The following is a 20,128-nucleotide window of genomic DNA, read 5'->3' on the forward strand; positions in this document are numbered from 1 at the left end:
TATTTCTACAGATTTACTGGTACAGTATAATAATTTGGTACATGTATACAGCATGTTTTGTAGTCAGTTTTTGTGTCACTGTAACCAACATGCCTGACAACAATAACATAGAGGAGGAAGAGTTTATTTTGACTCACGGTTTCAGAATTTCAGTCCATGATCAAATGACTCCATAGCTCTGGGCCCAAGGTAAGCAAGAACATCATGGTATAAGGGCATGGCAGAGGAAAGCATCTCAGGACATGGTATCCGGAAAGCTCTTCTCACAAAGGACAAAATATGAACCTCAAAGTCACACCTCAGTGACCTTTCCTCCAGTCACACACTACCTAACTGGGGTTAACACGCAGTTAATCAATATCATATTTAAAGAATTCACTTATATAACATTTATTTTTTTCATCTTCACATACACTTTGCATATGCTCCACAAAGGGAAGGATATTTCTTTAATTCTGTATTTCAGTTCCAAGAGCAGCATCTGGCACAGATATGTTAATAATTGAATGAATGCTATCCCATTGCCCAATTACAAATTTCTGTACCCCTCAAAGTCTTACCCAGTATTAGTCAGGGTTCTCTAGAGGAACTGAACTAACAGGATATGTATATGTAGTGGCTCAGTCCGAGAAACTGGAGCCACAAAACAAGAAGGACCAATGCATCCCCAATCCAAGACTGAAGACCTGGGAAATCCCTAGAGAATTGCTAGTCAGAGTCCATGTTGGAAGAGTAAAGGAGGTGGAGTCCAATGTCCTCAGATAATGACAGCAGCAAAAGATGCATCCACTCCAGAAGAATCCAGCTTGCATTCTCAGAACTTTCTTCTTCTTTTGTCCCCCACTTATTGAACAGTGCAACCCACATTCAGGTGATTCTCCCCATTCAGTTTGATATCCCACATGCCGGTCATTTCTGGAAAGACCTTCACTGACACACAAGAAGTCTCTTAATCTTAGTCATCTCTCAATCCAATCAAGTTGAAAATCCAGATTAACCATCACACCTAATCATTTGTGGGAATCTCTTGAAGTCTCTGCCATATGTTCATGAATAGCCTACTAATATCTTTGCCCTATGAGGGCCTTCTTTTCTTGATGATTCTTGAAGACAACTCCCACACTGTCAGACCTAGGCCACTCTAACCACTTCCTGCATGTGTAAAGAACAAAGCTTCCTGAAGCCTAAACACAGAAAATCCATGCTATGTCCTTTGCATCCCTCACCAAGTGAAGCATTATATTCTGGAAGCAGAAGAGCAAGAATTCACCCTTATAATCTGTGACTGTGCCTGTCATGAGGACACCATAAAGCATAAAAGCCCTTGCACTCTGAGCCCTACACACTCCTCTGAAACCTGAAAAGTCTGAATTCCCTGAATTCCCCCCACCCTCCACACAGCAAGTTCACCATTTTTCCTTTTTCATATAGTGCTTCCAAGTTGTGTCAATGTATGGGTAGACAATGTAAATTTGTTACATTGTCAAGATAATTCCCTAGTTATTAAGTGCTGTTCTCATGGGCTCTAATCACTGTTTAAGTATCCAAAGTGTTAAGGTTAAGTGAAAAAGCACAGGTGCAACAAGTTACAGCTAACTTAAGTGGAAACACTTGTAGTTCCTTAAAAGAAAGACAATAAATGAATAAAGAAAATCTTTATGGTTACACTTATTCAAAGGCAATTTGCATAAACATTATTCAAATGCAATTTTTTTTTTGCAAAAACAAATAGGTATTTTAAAATGGCCCAAAGCCAAAGGATATATCAAGATTGGATGAAGCTCGTTTACAATATCTTATTTAGAAATAATGTTAAGAGCCATACTTTTTCTATTATTTTTATATATGCATGTTTGCTGGCTTTTCCTTTATTGAATTACATTTAAATTCCATTTTCTTCAAACTACTCTGACTGCAGAACTTCTGTTTTCATGAGAGGCATAATAAGTGCATCAGACTGGTTCTGGTAGCAGGCAGCTACATGATAGTGGGTGCTATTGCTTCTTATCTGTATAAGAAAGTGGTTGGCAAAGAAATGATCAATGCATGAGGTGAAAGATAAGCCAGCTGCCACACTCTGATCATAACACAATCATATACATCTATTTAAATATCACACTGTACTCCATGAAAATGTACAATTAGTGTGATAATTTAAAATATTTGCATATATCGAACTATAAAAAAAAGAAAGTGATTGGATAGGTCACTTTTAATACCTTTTCCTGGATTTTTTTTTTAACTGAAGATGCTCATTTGAAGCATGAAACCAGGGTAAAACACTTCTAAGCAGAAATTTTACTCTGCTTAAAAAATATGTAATGAGTTTATTAGGTGTGAAGTGGAAACCACTTTTTTAAAATGGGAACTTTAATAAAGTGTCAAATTTATAAGCATAATCACTGGGTAGCTATAGTACTTTTCCATATGGTTTATGATATTCTTTTTTAATTAATTTATTCATTTTAATTAAAAAATATGTAACACTTCACTAATTTGCATGTCATCCTTGTGCAGGGACCATGCTAATCTTCTCTGTATCATTCCAATTTTAGTATATGTGCTACTGAAGCAAGCACATGATTTCATGTTTTAAGAAGAAACCACCCAATTTAAAGGACTGGACATGACTCATTCTGAGTGTACAAACTCAAGATCAAGTAATAAATTGCCATTTCAGTACCCCTTTACAAGTTCTAAAATAATTATATAGATATAGATTTATAGATAATTTAAAATTCCCACATATATTATCACTGTCAATTCACTGTTTTGTTATGCTACAAAACAGAATTGTGCTAATTTCAGATTTCATTCATTTGATCAGCTGATTGATCATCATGTTTTTCAGCATCTATTATATGCCAGGTATTGTGTTAGCGCCTGAGCATGCAAACACAATATTATCTCTGCCTTTTAGCATTAGACGAAGGCAGGGAGATGGTATATTAGTTTGTTAAGGCCTCCATAATGAAGTATCATAAACTGAGTGGCTCAAACTATAGAAATTTATTTTCTCATGGAAGTCTGAGGTCAAGAGGTTGGCAGGAGTATTTCTTCTGAGGCCTCTCTCCTTGGCTTGCAGGTGACTATCTCCCCTTCCTTCATATCATCTTCCCTCTGTGTGCATGTCTGTATCATTGCCTCTTCTGTGAAAGATACCTGTCATTGGATCGGGGTTCAACCTATGATCTCATTTACCTTAATTCCTTCTTTAAAGCCCTATTTCCAAACACTGTCACACTCAAAGTAGAGGAGATTAGGAATTCAACATAGGAATTTAGGAATGAAATGATCACAACATGGTCATGATCCAGGTGAGAGATGCTGGAGATCAGGAAGAAGTCAAAGAGCAATGGGGACACAGGGTGGTGATGCCCATGACAAGAAAAGGACCTTTGCATCACTGGATCTGTGAGGCAAGGGCAAAAAGAAGAAAGCAGGAACCCCAGGTATCTAGTGGAATGGGCACCCATGAGCAGGGTGCAATAGGTTGCAGAGGTGACTTTTGGGTTAAGTGTAAGTGTTTTGATACAATACATATTTCATTATTTTCTTAAATTTTTTTCCAGCATATATGTATAGATCTTAAAGTCACATATTGTTAATAAGATTAAAACAAAGAGAAAAGTGTTGCTTCTCTCCCCCACCCACTAAGACCTGTCCCCTCCCCAGAAGTGATCACTTTCAACTCTTCAGCTCTTTGATCTGGCATTTTCCTGAGTGTTCCTAAATAACATTTATAGTCTGTTGATGGTGCTGAGCATCACTCTTCCTCTCAAGTTCAGAATTGACTGGGAGGCAGGCATGGGTGTCAGACAACTAAAGATCAAAGTCTCAGTTTAATTATTGGCCAAAGTAAAGGGGTTTCAGTTTCCTAAGAGTTTAGGTTACCATCCAGGGAATTATCTGTCCCACTTTCCATTAAACAAAGGGGTCAAAAATAAAAACAAGAATGAATTTAGTGATATTCCAAGATTATTATTCATTTTTATATATAATGATGATATTATGTTTCTTCTTTTCCTTTAAAAAATATTTATTTTCTTTTTGGCAACACAAGCTAGAATAAATGTGGATGAAATGACATGATGCCTGTGATAGCTTCAAATTATCATAGGTAGGGACTGAGTGACGATTCAGATGAAATAAATTTGGCCATGAGTTTCATTGGAAGTTGAGCCTGTACCATTATCATCATGTTTTCCTATTTTCATATGTGGGTATAATAAAAATAACAAAACGTTTAAAAGAAAATAAAACATAATTATGTTACAAAAAGCAAAAAGATGAGTGAGTTTCAAGAAGAAAGTCATCAAAAATTACAAAGGCAACAGCATTTAAAAGTAAGAAGAAAAAGTTCATTGTTTTGATTTTTAAGAAGGCATTGATATAGTTCTTGAGCAGAAACTATACGCTAGCACCACTGTGATGATTGGGCACATAGTGGTGAACAAAATGGTCAAAATTCCTGCCCTAATAGTGTGATAGTAAAAGGAAATGTGACTCTATTTTGTTTTGTGACTCCATTCTGTAAAACAACCATGCCAAGTACAAGGGTCATGACTGGGGCAAGACGTTCTTTTCCTTTTGCTATAGAAACCTTTAAGAACACAGAACTACCTAATGGGGCATTGTTTCTGTAACTAGGGTAATGGGGCTCTGTTTCTGTAACTGGGGTGATTGGGCTAACTGTGATTGGTTAGGCTTCCAGCCACTTGACTGCACTCTCCCTCTTTTGTAACCTGGCTTACTTGAATTGGCTAGACCCCCAAACATCCCTTTTGCAGTTGTCAGGCTTATAAGGAGCATGCAATTGTTCAGGGCTAATCAGGGGAATAGCTTTATGTTCTGGTCAGCTGCCACCGATGTGCTTCAGTAAGGCTTACTTCGATTATACATGAGTGGACCGGAAGTCAGTTTATGAAACCCTGGGATGAAGCTTTAACCATAACAATAGAAGCCACCTTCTATTGTTCCAGGGACTTTTTTAGACCAGATTTAGTGCATGATAGACTAACTGTCCAACAGCCAGAATTGATAGACTTACCAAGTAAGGGAGAAAAAGTAAATACCAAAAAACAGAGTCAAGTTTTCAAGGAAGAACAAAATACAATGTAGCTGCTGGAGGAGGATTTTTCTTTTCAATAAGAGAGAAATTTGAGATTGAAAGTAAGTTGTAGGTAGATGCAGAGAAATTTAAAAACAAGAAGAATAATCCATTGATTCCTCGAATAGCTGGGAAAGAATTGAATTCTATCAGACCATGCTGGAGGGATTTTCTTTGAATTAATAATAGATATAATAATAAAAATAAATATTTTTCCCTGAGTTTAAAGGATGTGAATGTTCAGAAATTTTAGCCCAGCCCAGTTCACATGCATTATGAAGGAAATAGGCACAAATATTCTAGAATGATTGTCCTTCCCTTCAAAGCCCACAAGCCATTTAGATATTTCTATTTATACTTCATTTACTTCCTCAGAGTCCTTCCCAGACTCCATAGTTTCCCCATATTACCAGTTAGAAATAAAGTAAGTTTCCCCATATTACCAGTTAGAAATTCATTCAGCAGCAAGTAGCTAAAAAACCTCACAATAGTTTACAAATAACAAAGATGTTCTTTAATGATAATATGAAGGCCCTAGGCTGGCTCATGCCTTCTCCTCCAGTATTTTTACTTGCTGTTTCATCCTCATAGTCACAGCATGGTTGCTGTACCACAAACATCATGCCTCAAGCAGAAGAAAGGAGAAAGAATAGTGCCAGGTACCTCTGAATCCTCTAGCAAACTTCTAGTTGTACATATTGGCCAAAAATGTGTTGCTTGGCCATTCCTAGCTGAACGGGAATGTGGAAAATAAATCCTTTAGTTTTCCAAACTGTGGAATGGAAGTGGTCAAGGAAAAATTAGATTGAAAAATGGGTGTTAGTAGCTAACTGACATATCTGCCATACCCTGTTTTCTGTTGTAGTGGTTGTTATATTTTGTTTTTCATTTTTTTAATTAACCACTTTATTAAGATACCATCACATTCCTATAAAGTTTACCCTTCTAAAATGTACAACTTAGTGATTTAAATACATTCACAAAGTTATTCGTTGATTACCATTAATTCCATAATATTTTCACCATCCCCAAAAGGAATCTGATACCACTGGAAGTCACTCTTCATTCCTCCCGCCCACCCGCTCAGTACCCCTGCCATATCCTGCTATGCTTTCTCACCAGACTATGTGCTCCCTGAGAGCAGGGGCATGTCTGTGCCTGTCACCAATACATACCCATCCGCCTGGTACAAAGAAGGGATGGGAAGCGTCTGAAAGTTTTGATGGTCCAACATCCATGCTTCTCCCTTCTGTTGGTAAGAGATCCTTGATCTTTCTTTGGTATCTGGCCCCTGCCCCAGTGAATGAAATCGTGGTAGGACTGTCAGTAAATTTTTCCCTGTTTCCTGTCACAGCTTGGGAAATAACTCCAGTGAGTCCATCCTCTTGTTTCCTGGGAAACTGAACCTTAAGAAGCAGATGGCAGGATAAAGCATGTGTGGAGCCAGGAAGAGCTCTTCCTCCAGCTGCTAGATCCTTGCAGCATCAATGCTTCCCCTCTTGGGAGCCTGCCTGCTTCCACTTTTCTTTATATTCTGTTAACGTACTATGATTGTTAGTTCTTTTTTATTGTTTTGTTCCTTGTTGACTGTACCAAGAAAACCTAACTGATAGAAATAAGTAAGTTTTGATAATTATATGTTGAATGACTTGTTTTAATTAAACAAAATATAAACCAGAGGGTCCTGAAACCAAAATGAAATAAATAAGATTCCGACTTTCATTTTTGGCCCAATTTCTTGAATTACCTGAGTTTTACTTCTGAGACTACAAAATATTCCTTCCTGCTGTTCTCTTCATTTTAATGTTAATGATAATGTTTTTGGATCTGATTTCATCTCTTACCATGTTTCTATCCTAATGTCCCCTACCCACAGAGCCCAAGCCTTTGCTGAACTTTTGCCTTATTTTCCCTGAAAGGTGGCAATTCTCTTTAGAAAGCAGCCATCAAAGAATCTCTCACACATCCCAAAGAGCTGCCAGAATGACTTCTCTGAGGGATGTTACATCACTGCCTGCAGCCCCGAATGGTACATTTCCTTTTCTCTGGATTTATAGTTTTGAGATCATATTTAGAAACCTGTTCATAGCCGAATTCTCAGTGTACATTCCTAGAGTTAGAAGAGTGTGGAGATATTTTTTTCTAACTCCTTTTCTTTGTAGTACAGATGGGAGGCCCCAGGGTGACAGTGTGACTGTCCCAGCTCATGCACTTCCTGCGCTCACAGCAGAGCCAGCAAGATCACCTGCTCTGGGGCTCCTGAGCTACTACTCCTCTCCACCAGACTACTTTGCTTTCTCAGTTTTGTATTTACTTCTTCTCCTGTAACATCCCAAACTGTTTAAGATATTAAAATATTTCTGCTTCAGTTCTCTACCTCCAGGCCATTACTATTGTTCAACCTCTGCTAAAAGGTGTTACAAGAAGAGTTCTCCTGGAAATAAACTCTGAACCGGGACTTGGCGTACCGAGCACTCATAGGGAGCAACACCTATGGACAGAAAGAAATAGGAGTGGACAGAGAGAAAGGCCAACCTGTGAGAGCCCCAGGAGCCTTGGACAAGCTCACAGAGAATCCTGGAGCTAAAATGGCCTTCAGAGCTGTCCCTGCCAGGAACAGATGGCCAGCCCCAGGCAGTAGGTATAGCCCAGCCCCAGAAGGGCATGATCTGGGGCTGAGGCAGCTCTCCCCATCCCAGGCCATCTCCAGATTGGCTGAGAGCTGACGGCTGTCCACTAACAGTCCCCAAGGAACAAGTCCTTCTTTGAGGAGGGATCATCTGGGTGGTACATCGCATTTCTATCACAGACACTATTTACACCCACCCACCCCCCCCCCCCCCCCACACACACAGAGCTAACACTCACTATAGCCTGCTGCATAGAATGTACCATCTTAGACATTTCTCATGATCCTCCCCCTCGAGGAGCTTAAAGTCTAGTAGAAGAGAGAGTTAATAAACCCTGATGATAGGGCTGAGGTTATGGCTCAGCAGTAGAGCACTGTCCTCGCACATTTGAGGCGCTGGGTTTGATCCTCAGCACCACATAGAAATAAATAAATAAATAAATAAATAAATAGAGTTTTTGTGTACAACTACAAAAAAATAGATTTTTTAAAAAAGAATAATCACTATTTAAAAAATTAAAAATATATAAACCCTGACGATGATGTGAAGTGCAATTACACATCCAAAGGTAAACAGACACACAGGAGGGTGTGATTATGTCCAAACACTCAGAGGAGTGAGCAGCTGCCTGGGTTGAGGGGGACCCAGGAAGACAGTGGGGAGGAGAGCTGAGCAGGCAAGAGGATTCTGCAGGGGTTTGCAGTTTACCAACTTCATGTCCTTCTTTCCTCCAGTGTCTCTCCTCTAATAACTTCTGTGTGGATACAGTCCTTGTAATTTCCCTTCTCATTTATTTCACATAGTTTTCTTATTTCTTCTCATGTCTACAGAGAAGTTTTTCTCTATTTAAAATGCTAGTCCCTCAGCTTATTTTAAGTTAAGCTTTGAATCTTAATTGTTGTGCAACATTTTTGCACATTTACAGTGATTGCACACCTGGAAAATGGCATTTCCAAGGGATCTATAGACTTAATAGGTTCAGGTTTCAGATTTGTACATAATTAAATTTCTGATCTTAATAAAAGACATTATAGGTTAGGTGCTAAGCAGAATAAAAATCTTGGAAAGGGAGGGAAGTGGGGCATAGAGTCAGTTAACAAATATTTACTCCTTAGGAGATTTCTAACAGGTTGTGTTGCCAGATCTGAAATGTTGTGTTGCAACACATACAATGGGAATCTAACCAGGAAATGCAAATTTGGACTTAAAATTCTGTGGCCTAAAACGAACAAAGATGACAAGAAAACAACTTTCTGTCTTCTGACTTGAGAATTGGAGGAAAGTAACACCAACCACCATGCATTTGAAAATAATTGGCAAATCCAAAACGTCCTCAAAACCTGGATGCTTTTCATTGCTGAGAAATCTCAGACACACAGTGGAAGATTACTGCTCAGCCCAGCAAGTGAGCCACTGCCTCAGCCCCCAGGGAACTTCCCACACCCGTGAGCACCAGTGAGAACAAACCTCAAACCCAAAGAATGCTGCGTTGGAACACTTTCAAACCAGGCACTTCACACATCAGTGGCAGCTTTTGGCAAGGGACAAATGGAAAGCACCTGAGGCATTTGTTGTCTGTGCCAAAGAAAACCTGTGCAGTCAGGAAGTGAACTGGGTGCAGAGCCCAGAGGGCTCCAGTTGGGTGGGTGGCCATGTCCGTGAGATGCAATAATTATACTGACTCACTTCTCTGAATTATACTTACACTTCTCTGAAAGTGGAGTCCAGCCCCATCTGCATTTGATGTAAGAATGCATAATACCATTCACTCGAATTTAAGGAAGCCAATGAGAAATTTTATTCTGCTTGCTCAGCTTCCCCTGGAGGGCTTGGTAGATGTCCTAGGACACAGTCTCATTTTTGAGATGTCAAGAAGGCTTCCTGGTGCTTTGGCCTTTACATTTGGAATCCCCTGCCTCCGAACATAAATTATAGCCTAATAAATAGCACAGCCACATGAGTGGTGGCCCTTCTAAATCTGTGACTTATTTGTGCTCCTGAGGAGGAGGCAGACAATCACATGGGAATTTAGCTTTTAGCATCTGTCCCTATTGCCTCTGAGCTCAGAGTCATTCTGAAACTCAGAAGAGGACTCTGTACCACAGAAAACTAAAGCCAAACCTCAACCTTGAGCACTAGGTGCTGTTCCAATAACAGAGCAAGTGTTGTGTCTGCACTGGTGTCTGGGTCACAGAAAATGTGAAGACAAAGCCATGAATCTAAACACTTTCCAGAGACCAAGTCGTTTGCATTTAAATGCTTCAACTCAAAAAGCAAATTATTCATGAACATGGCTTTTATGTAGGTTGCATTTGACTCATGTAAGTTTAGCTTTAGAGTTAACCATCATTTGGGAGCATTCTATCAGTCACTGGGCCCAGTGGTGGTGGTGGTGGTAGTGGGGTGGATAAAAAGTAAATAAATTTAAGACCAAACTGCTAATATTATTATTATTTTTTTAATTTTTATTGGTTGTTCACAACATTACAAAGCTCTTGACATATCATATTTCATACATTAGATTGAAGTGGATTATGAACTCCCCAAACTGCTAATATTATAGGGAATCCTGAGATATTATTGTGTTCACCATTTCAGAATGGTCATCAAGTTTTACATCAGTTGAGATTTTGCTGCTGAATGAGTTTGCCATAAATTTGTCCACAAACTTTGCATTTCAGAGATTAGTTTTAATTTCAGAATTGCAAATAAAACTTTTGGACTGGCATTTCACATGTGTCATTAAAACAAGACTTCGCCAAAAATATGTCTACATCTCAAACTGCATCTTAAAACAAGTAACATTCATCTCTTCCTTCTTCCATTCATTTGTTCTTAATTCAATAAATGTGATTATCTACAGAAAATAAGCCATTAGACCTCTTTTTTAAACATACGTTATTTGTTCTTTTTAGTTATACATGACAGTAGAATGTAGTTTTACATATCTTACATAGATGGAGTATAACTTCCCATTCTTCCATGGTTGTACACGATGTAGAGTTACCCTAGTCATGTATTCATATATGAATGTAGGAAATATATGTCTGATTCATTCTACCATCTTACCATTTCCATATGCTCTTCCTTTGCCCCACTCCCTCTGTATAATCCCATGAACCTCCACCCCCCATTGTAAGTCAGCATCCACACATCAGAGAAAACCTTCAACCTTTGATTATTTGGGATTGGCTTATTTTGCTTAGTATGATATTCTCCACCTCCATCCATTTACCAGTAAATAACATCATTTCATTCTTCTTTAATGCTGAGTAATATTGCACTGTGTATATATACACCACATTTTCTTTATCCATTCATCTGTTGAAGGGCACCTAGGTTAGTTCAGCTATTGTGAATTGAGCTTCTATAAACACTGATGTGGCTGCATCACTGTAGTATAATGATTTTAAATCCTTTGGGCATAAACTGAGGATTTGGGATAGCTGGGTCAAATGGCATTTCCATTCCAAGTTTTCTGAGGAATCTCCATACTGCTTTCCAGAGTGGTTGCACCAATTTTCAGTCCCACGATCAATGCATGAATGTACATTTTCCTCCACATGAGACTATATTTTCACCAACATTTATTGTTACTTTTATTATTGATAATTGCCATTCTGATTAGAGTGAGTTAAAATCTCAGTGTAGTTTTAAACTTTGTTTCTCTAATTGCTAGTGATGTTAAATATTTTTTTCATATATTTGTTGACTGATTGTATTTCTTCTATGAAATGTCTGCTCAGTTTCTTTGTCCATTTATTGATTGGGTTATTTGTGGGGTTTGTTTGTTTGTTTGTTTGTTTTGTTTTTTGCTGTTAAGTGTTTTGAGTTCTTTATATACCCTGGAGGTTAATGGTCTATCTGAGGTGCATGTGGTAAAGATTTTTCTTCCATTCTGTAGATTCTCTCTTCATGTTCTTGATTGTTCCTTTAGTTTGATACCATCCCATTTATTGGTTTTACTTCTGTTCCTAAGCTGACATGATGGAGATTTGTACCTTCTTTTTCTTCTAGTAATCACAGGGTCTCTGTCTAATGCCTATGTCATTGATTTACTTTGAGTTTTGTGCAGAGTGAGAGATAAGGGTCTAATTTCATTTTATTACATATGGATTTCCAATTATCCAAACACCATTTGTTGAAGAGACTATATTTTCTCCAAGGTATGTTTATGGTGCCTTTCCTACTTAGACTTCTTGATAATAATATTTGTGATTTGCAGCTGGCAAAATTATAAGGCTGGGGAAGTTGTGCTTCCATAAGTATTTCTCTCTCTCCTCCATTGCAGATATATTTCCCCTTCATGCTGAGCCCAGACTTCCCTGTTGGTAATGTCTTAGCTCTCAGAGAACCCACCAGCCCCCATCATTTTACTCAGCACCATCAGGGGTATGCTCTTTGTCTAAAAAGAGGCTAATTCATATCATCTGATCTGAGCCTTTACATAGCCTAGGTACCCCAAAAGCACCAAATAGGATCTTAACAACAAGAAAGATGGGTAACTTTTCTCCATTTTATAAATGAAGGAGCTAGGGATTATTCAAGATGGTGAAATAAAAGGAGTTTGTGTTCCTGGATGCTCTGTGGAGTGGAACCAAGAAAGCAGACAAGAAGCTCTCAGCAAAGTGGGTGAAAAAAAAAAGATGGAGGACTTTACTGGAACTTAAAACTAGACATTCAAAGCAGATCAGGGACTCAGGAAGCTGGATATAATAAAATAAGAAAGAAAGAAATCCCCAGTGGCACAGCTACTACCTCGACTGGGCTGGAAGCACCAGCCACAGCAGTCCTTCCATGAGCACAGTGGAGAGATAGGGAACTAAAGAAACCTACATTTTTGGGAGAGTGTAGAGATCAAGAACATTGCCCGGCAAACCTGAAAGATGCACTGCACAATATCCATGTGCAGGGAAAAAAAGCCACCATCTCTCCAAGTAGCTTGCAGAGGACAAAGGAAGGAACCATTTTGTAGCTGCTGCATGGGGGCCAGCAACTGAGGAGGTCAATTCTTGGCAAACTGGAGTTTGGCCTGAAATATAGGCCAAGGAAACACACACTGCATGACATAGAGTATGCTTAAGTGACCAGGACAAAATTAAACATGGAGAGAGGTTTACATAGGGGAAAACTGATTGTGGAAACTCACCCAGCTCTACTATTCACCCGCCAATCTGTCTGCTTGCAGGACCTACTGGGAGAGATGCATCTGTTGGGAAATTCAGAAGGGCAGGGACAAGCGAGATTGCTTGGAGACTGAACCCATGACCAGAAACATGGGGTTCAAAGGTGACATAGGGGAGACTAAGATCTGGGTCACCCTCCACATGAGTGAAACCCAGGGGAGATCCCTGGAGTACAATCTTCCATCGAGGACCAGCAAGTATGGGGTGCTGAAGGTGCCCTGATTTAAAATCTGTAAACCAACTGGCATTAAGCAAAGAGCTTGGAGTCCACCTAAGCCTAAATCCTGCCTCCAGGAATTCCACCAAGGTGATTATCTCATTCCTGCAATCCAGACAGTAGAGCATCACGCTCCAGAAGATCCCACTTAAAACTGCTGAGAAGAGAAGCTGAGACTCTTTTGAACTCCAATGGAAAAAATTCTTTAAATTTTCATCAAGATTGTTTTTAATTATTCTTTTCTCTGTTTAATTGTGATCTTAATGATACATGGATATATATATATATATATATATATATATGTATATATATATATATATATATATTTTCCTCATTTCTAGCATTTTTAAATCTAGTTATTTTTCATGGATTAGTTTTTTTTGTGAAGTAGGATGCTTGATTAGTATACTTTTGTTTTGTATTTGTATTTTTTTAAATTTTTACTTCACATATATAAATTTTCTCCTGTTTCTCTTGATTCTCTTTTATTCTGCTAACAGCCAATCTTTATAATTCTCTTTCACTCTTCCTTTAATTTTTTACTTCTCTCCTTCTCCCTCATAATCATCACATCCTGTATCACTTCTGTTCTCTCCCTGTCCGCCATTTGAAATTATAAACCCTTTTGCAAACTTGCTGTTTTTATTGTAGGCAATAACATCATATAATTTATTTTTATTGTGATAATTAACATTGTAGGCTACATATTAGGAACTACTTGGTTTAATGTTATATATTGTTTGTATTGGTTGTTATTATTATTTGTCTCCCCCTAAGCAGTGAGGTACTGGAAAACTTTAGGGACTATAAAGATTTATAGGACTATAAATCCACAGGGTAGAAACTCTACAGTCTAGATTCATACTGTTAAATAGGTAGACAAACAAACAACACGAAAAAACAAGGGAACAAATCACACCAAACATACGGAGGTAATTCAATAACAGAATCCATTGACACCACAATGGAAGAAATGTAAGAAAAGGAGTTTAGAATATACATAGTTAAACTGATATGCAAAGTAAAGGATGGTATAAGAAATGAAATCAGAGAGAAGTGGAAGATCACTTCCATAGAGAGGCAGAGATTCTGAAGAAAAAAAAGCAAAAATTCTCAAAATGGAGGAAACAATAAACCAAATTAAATTCAATAGAAAGCATCACCAACAGACTAGACCACTGGACTAAAAAGACAAAACTCAGACAATGAAGATAAAATACATAATCTTGAAAATAGAATTGACTATGGAGAGAATACATTAAGAAACCATGAACAGAACTTTCAAGAAGTACAGGATAACATGAAAAGACCAAATTTAAGATTTATCAAGATACATAAAGATGTGGAGTGGAGATACAAAGCAAAGGAATACACAGTCTTTTCAATGAAATAATATCAGAAGTTTTCCCATACTTAAATAATGAAATGGAAAATCAAATACAAGAGGCTTACAGAACTCCAAATGTACAAAATTACAACAGACCCACATCAAAGCATATTATAATGAAAATGCCTAGCATTCAGAATAAGGATAGAATTTTAAAGGCTGCAGGAGAAAAATAGCAGTTTACGTAAAGGGGAAAACCAATTCACATTTCAGCAGATTTCTCAACCCAGACCCTCAAAGCTAAGAGCTTCTGGAATAACATATACCAAAGAAGAAATCCTACATCCAGCAAAATTAAGCTTCAGATTTGAAGATGAAATAAAAACCTTCCATGATAAACAAAAGTTAAAAGATTTTGCAACTAGAAAGGCTGCACAACAAAACAGTCTCAACAAGATATACCATAAAGATGAAATGGAAAAAAAAAAAAAGTGAAACCAGCAAAGGGAGGAACTACACTAAAGGAATAGTCAATCAAAGGAGAAACTAAATCAAATTAAAAACTAGAAATAAACCCAGGTCACTGGAATACAAATCATATCTCAATAATAACCTTGAATATGAATGGCCTAGCCTCATTAATCAAAAGACACAGAGTGGCAGATGGATTAAAAAAAAAGACCCAACAATATGCTGTCTCCAAGAGATTTACCTCATAGGCAAAGACATCCACATACTGAAGGTGAAAGAATGGGAAAAAACATCATTCACTTGGATTGTGTAAATTTTTGGTAACTGTGAAAAAGAAAGATACTGTGGAAATATATAAATGCCTGTGTATTTATCATCATAAATTTTCATTACAAAATGTACATCTATTGTTGCCATGGAAAAAGTTAGTCTCTTTAGAAAAACTGAAAGGGCCCAGCATTTAAAGGATATATATGATTTTTAAAAAAGCCTTATTTATTATTTCTAGTGTATTCTCTAAAATATGTTGGCACTTTTTTAATATGTCAAATATTGATATAAAGAAATGTATATACATTTTGTGCTAAGAAAAAGGAAATGAAGGAAATAATTTAAAAACAAAACGAAACTTGTTGTAACTGGCCCAGATCTGAGCACCATTTCTCTCTCTCCTTTCCTCACACAGCCTCTAATCTTGATGGTGGGGAAGATATCTTTTAGCATACCTCAAATCACACTCTTGGACACCCCCACCTGTTAACACCCAGATTTCACCCTTCTTAACAGGAAAATATCCCCAAATGGAAGTACAGTCCACAGGTAAGGAGGTAGGCAGGGACACAAAAGAGGAAAAGGAGTTTACAATGCAGGGAGTTTTTTTCTAGCATTACTGCCTTCTTATGCTTTGGATCTGGAATGCCCCCAAAAGGTTCTTGTTTTAAAGACTTTGTCCACAGTGCAGCAATGTCAAGAGGTGGGGCTTTGGAGAAATGATTAGAACATGAGGACCCTTACCCCATCGGTGGACTAATCCATTGATGGATTCATAAATAAAAAGAATTATTGGCATGTGGTGGCAACTGCAGACAGGTGGGACCTATTGAATGGAACAGGTGCTTGGGGGCATAATCTTGGGGACCACCACATCTGGTCGCTGGCCACTTTCTCCCCCGACCCCTTCTTTCTCTTTCCCTTCTTTTGACTGCCATGAGTGAGCAGCTTTGCTCCACTACTCCTTGCCTGCCATGACCTTATGCCTCACCACAAGCCCAGAAATAGGACCAGATACTAGGGACTGAAAGCCCTAAAACCATGAGCCAAAATAAAGCTTTCATCCTTTTTCTTTTCTCTAGTATTTTGTCACAGTGATGAAAAGCTCACTAATACAAAGCTCATTGAGATAAGACTTGAAACCACGTCAGCTAACAAGGCAAAGGCAAGATCTAAGTGTGAAAACAGAAATATTAGAGGAAATAGTGGTCCTTCCTGAAGGATGGTGACCTTTGCAGTGCTCTTCTGAGATGCACAGTCCCAATTCTCCACAGTCCCAATCCTAGAGCAAGCACAAAGCAGCACCCTCAATGATAAGAGGACAATCCCACTGAGGCATTGCACTGAGAGGCTAAAGAGAGGAGCCTGCCAGAGGTAAGTCTTATAGGCAGGCTGTGAGGACACACTACCTGCACAAGTACTTTCTGACCACATGTTCACTCACTCATGACCTGGCCCCTCTACAGTGCTTCCAAAGGCATCAGCACAGTTCAGATGTGACCTGGTCCTATGGGAACCCTTGAAGGCTGACCACATGACTTTGGAAGCAATGGGATAAAGCTTCTCCACTGTGGTTTCTACACCAACTGCAGGCTCACTGCTTCTTCTGGGGAACCAATGGTAAGAAATATTGACACTTCTTGGGCACTGGGGATGTAGCTCAGTGGTAGAGTGCTTGCCGAGTATGTGCGAGTTGCTGGGTTCAATCCCCAGAACTGCAAAAAACAAAAACAAAAAACCCTGACATCTGTTAAGGAAATAAAATATTCCCTCAACCCAGAAAACCTCTCCACAAATACAGTAGAGACAGAAAAAAAGCTTTACTATTGAATAGACATTAAACTAGAATATGGTTTATATTTGCATATCGTAGGCAATCTGCTGATAGAGTGATGGGAAGACATCATTTCAGAGAACCAGGTACATCCTATTACGCATGCACGTTCTCAAGATCAACAAAAAGTAGTTCTCCAATAAGACAGTACCATTTGGAGAGAAAAGCAAAATCCTTCTATCTGTGTGGAAGGAGTTGGTTCTGCAATTTGGAACAGGGGCCTGTAGATGTTGGCTCTCCTTGTCTCATAGAAACTTCCAGACTGAAACCAGGAACGATTTCCTTTGATCGTTACATTTCCAATAAAGGGAATTCAGGCTCTTGAGAAAGACATTCCTGACATCAAGCCAACAAAGGCCTATCTGGTTTTAAAAAGGTTATACAGCCATTTTAAAGAGAAGAGAGAATACTTAAAATTTTAGAGTTCTAGGGGAAAAGGAGGGGAATCTCTTATTTTTGACAGGAGAATTAATCCTCTTATTTTTAATTTTCATTTGACCTTCCACATCTCATTACTAAGTACTCAGATCCTTGATCTGTATTTTTAAAACTCTCGCCTGAGATTCTACTTGTTCAGAGCACTGATTCTGCAATCAGCATGAGCATCACAGTCACTTGAGGAGACTAAAATGCTTGTTCCTAGGACCTAAATGAACTCCATACAGAATCAGAATTTCTGGGGCGGAACTGGCAGTTGCACTGAGAAGCCCTTGGGAGGGTTCTGCTTCTCTCTGAGGGGGAGGAACCACTGCCTAAGCTAAAGTATCGATTTTTACAAGGAAACAGCTGCATACCTGGGGAGACATGAAGATTTTCTAAAGGCCACACAATAAAAGTAGTTTAAAGGAATCATTTTTTAGATCCTCAAATTTTATTTCTACTCTTCCAAGAACAGATCTGCCAGAGAGCACTACTAGTGTTCTCTCTGCCACTTTTTTCTCTTCCCTCCTCTTGATAAAAAGGAAAGGCATAAAAAGGACAGCTGTCTTTTCACTGATGGCCCACATCGTCACCCCAATCCAATAAGCTCATTAAAGAATATGGACATTTTTAAAAAGAAAGAGAAAGGCATATCTCTTCACTATCCTGAATATTTACCTATTAATAGGTCTATTAAAATCTTAAAACAATGGTTTCTTCCAGGCTGGTGTGGGGGCAATGTGTGCAGTACAGACAATTCAAGAAGAAATAACTGTGAAGCGAGAGTCCTGGAGCAGCTAGCAAAGAGAACATGGCCAAGGAGTCCAGAAGATATCCTCTTTTACCATGTCAACAAACACAAGACAAGTTCCCATCTATCTCTGAGTCTGAGTGAAATAATTGTTCAAGAGACAAGTTTACAGTGTTTGTTTGACTTGGAGGGGGAGAAGTAAATTTAGATGTTTCCTGATATAAACAACCACACTTTTTTTTTTTTTTTTTGACTGGTTTGACAAAGAGGACTGGCTTTCTGATCTACAGAAAATGAAAAACATTGCTAAAAAAAAAAGTTAAATATGAGCTCTTAGGCTTTGAAAAAATACATAATTAAAAGCACAAGTCCAGCATGACAGGGATTATATTCTTTGCAATTTATAAACTTATGATAAAATAATTCTATGCCAAATGAAACAAATACTAGGAGTTGTTTTATTTTAATATTTAGAGAATATGTTTTATTGTGTTTATTTATTTAGGTATAGGTGATTGAACCCACTGAGCTACATTCCCAGCCCGTTTTATGCTTTTTAATTCTGAGACAGGAACTTGCTAAGTTTCTGAGGGCCTTGCTAAGTTGTTCAGCTTCCCAAGTTGCTGAGATTACAGGTGTGCACCACCATACCTGGAATTACAAAAATGTTTTAAAAGCATAGCCACAAAGGACTTAGAAGCTTTAAGCCTAAAAAAAAAAATAGCCCCCAAAAGAGCAACTCAGTTCAAAAATTAGTAGAGACCCAAAAAACCTGATCCACAGCACCATAGCAGCAGCTTTGTATCTGCAGCAAAGGTAATAAAAGTTCTTCAAGGGTCCTCATGAAACCATGACAAAATGGGTGCTAGAAATTCCATGTGATTTTAAATAGAAATGCAAAAAGGGACAGCAGTAGATCAAGACAGAAATAAGAAAACAAATGTCAAAGAAAATTTACCCATGAATAGAAAAATTTATTAGAATGTTTTAAAGACCTGACCCATTTAATATTTTGTTTATTAATTATGTAAATCTATTAGGATTTCTCTTGGCTGAACATAATAACCTTAGGCTCCCATAAAATGTATTGGGATTTATAAGAACACTGAGGTACCTCACAGGATCCAAAGGAGAGGAGAGTTCTAGACTAGAGGTATTGTGACCTCAGTTGACACCAGGTACTGTTGAGGAACCCAAGAAATTCTCTTTGTCTCCTCTCTGCGGTTTTGCCAGCATTAAGTTCTTTCTTCTCTATCATCTTAGATGAGTTATCTGTTTCCAAGGTCATATGGCAAAATATTTTTAGTACCTTGTGAATTTTACCTATTTATAGGTCTATTTTTCTGAAGACAAACATGGATTGACCCACCCATTTCCTCTCCTGAGGCAATGTACCATGGATCTGATTTTAAATAATATCATTGAGTTTTCAATAGTTTCAGTTACTAGACTTCACATTCATCTCCTCCTTAAATCTTGTATCAATGCCGTCCAGATATACCACTAGAAATGCACCTGTTGTTGGATAAACTTGGGTTTACTGACTTCTTGTAGATAACTGTAGGGCATGTTTGTAAGAGGATGGAAAAGACTTATAGGTGTTTTAAAATGTACTTGAGATTTTGGTTTCATTCAAGTTGTGTGCACATGACAGATCAGAAGATTGCCACGGGAAACAGTTCATTACTCACAGCATCAAAGAGAAGGAGGGCCTACCATGCCATGGGGAGAGAACAATCAGGTTGGAGACGAATCCTTCCAGGTAGAGATAGAGCAAGGGACCTCGAAAAAGCCTTTATTGTGGTTCCCCCAGGAAGGAATGGGCAAGGCAGGGTAAGCAGGCTGACCAAGTTAGGATTGGCCACTTTATATCACTTCAGGAAGCTCTGGGGAATAGAGGCTGCCTGCAGTT

The 20,128-nt window shown here is 38.4% G+C and overlaps 1 non-coding gene across 1 annotated transcript; it reads right to left on the reverse strand.

The window, feature by feature from the left end:
* Nucleotides 1–2,472: 2,472 nt before the first annotated feature.
* Nucleotides 2,473–2,579, reverse strand: LOC113178337 (U6 spliceosomal RNA). The gene has a single exon (XR_013343289.1). It is a non-coding gene; the product is annotated as a U6 spliceosomal RNA (small nuclear RNA).
* Between the last annotated feature and the right edge of the window lie 17,549 nt (nt 2,580–20,128).

The sequence above is a fragment of the Urocitellus parryii genome, chromosome 2 (genome assembly GCF_045843805.1).
Source record: "Urocitellus parryii isolate mUroPar1 chromosome 2, mUroPar1.hap1, whole genome shotgun sequence".
Lineage (NCBI taxonomy): Eukaryota > Metazoa > Chordata > Mammalia > Rodentia > Sciuridae > Urocitellus > Urocitellus parryii.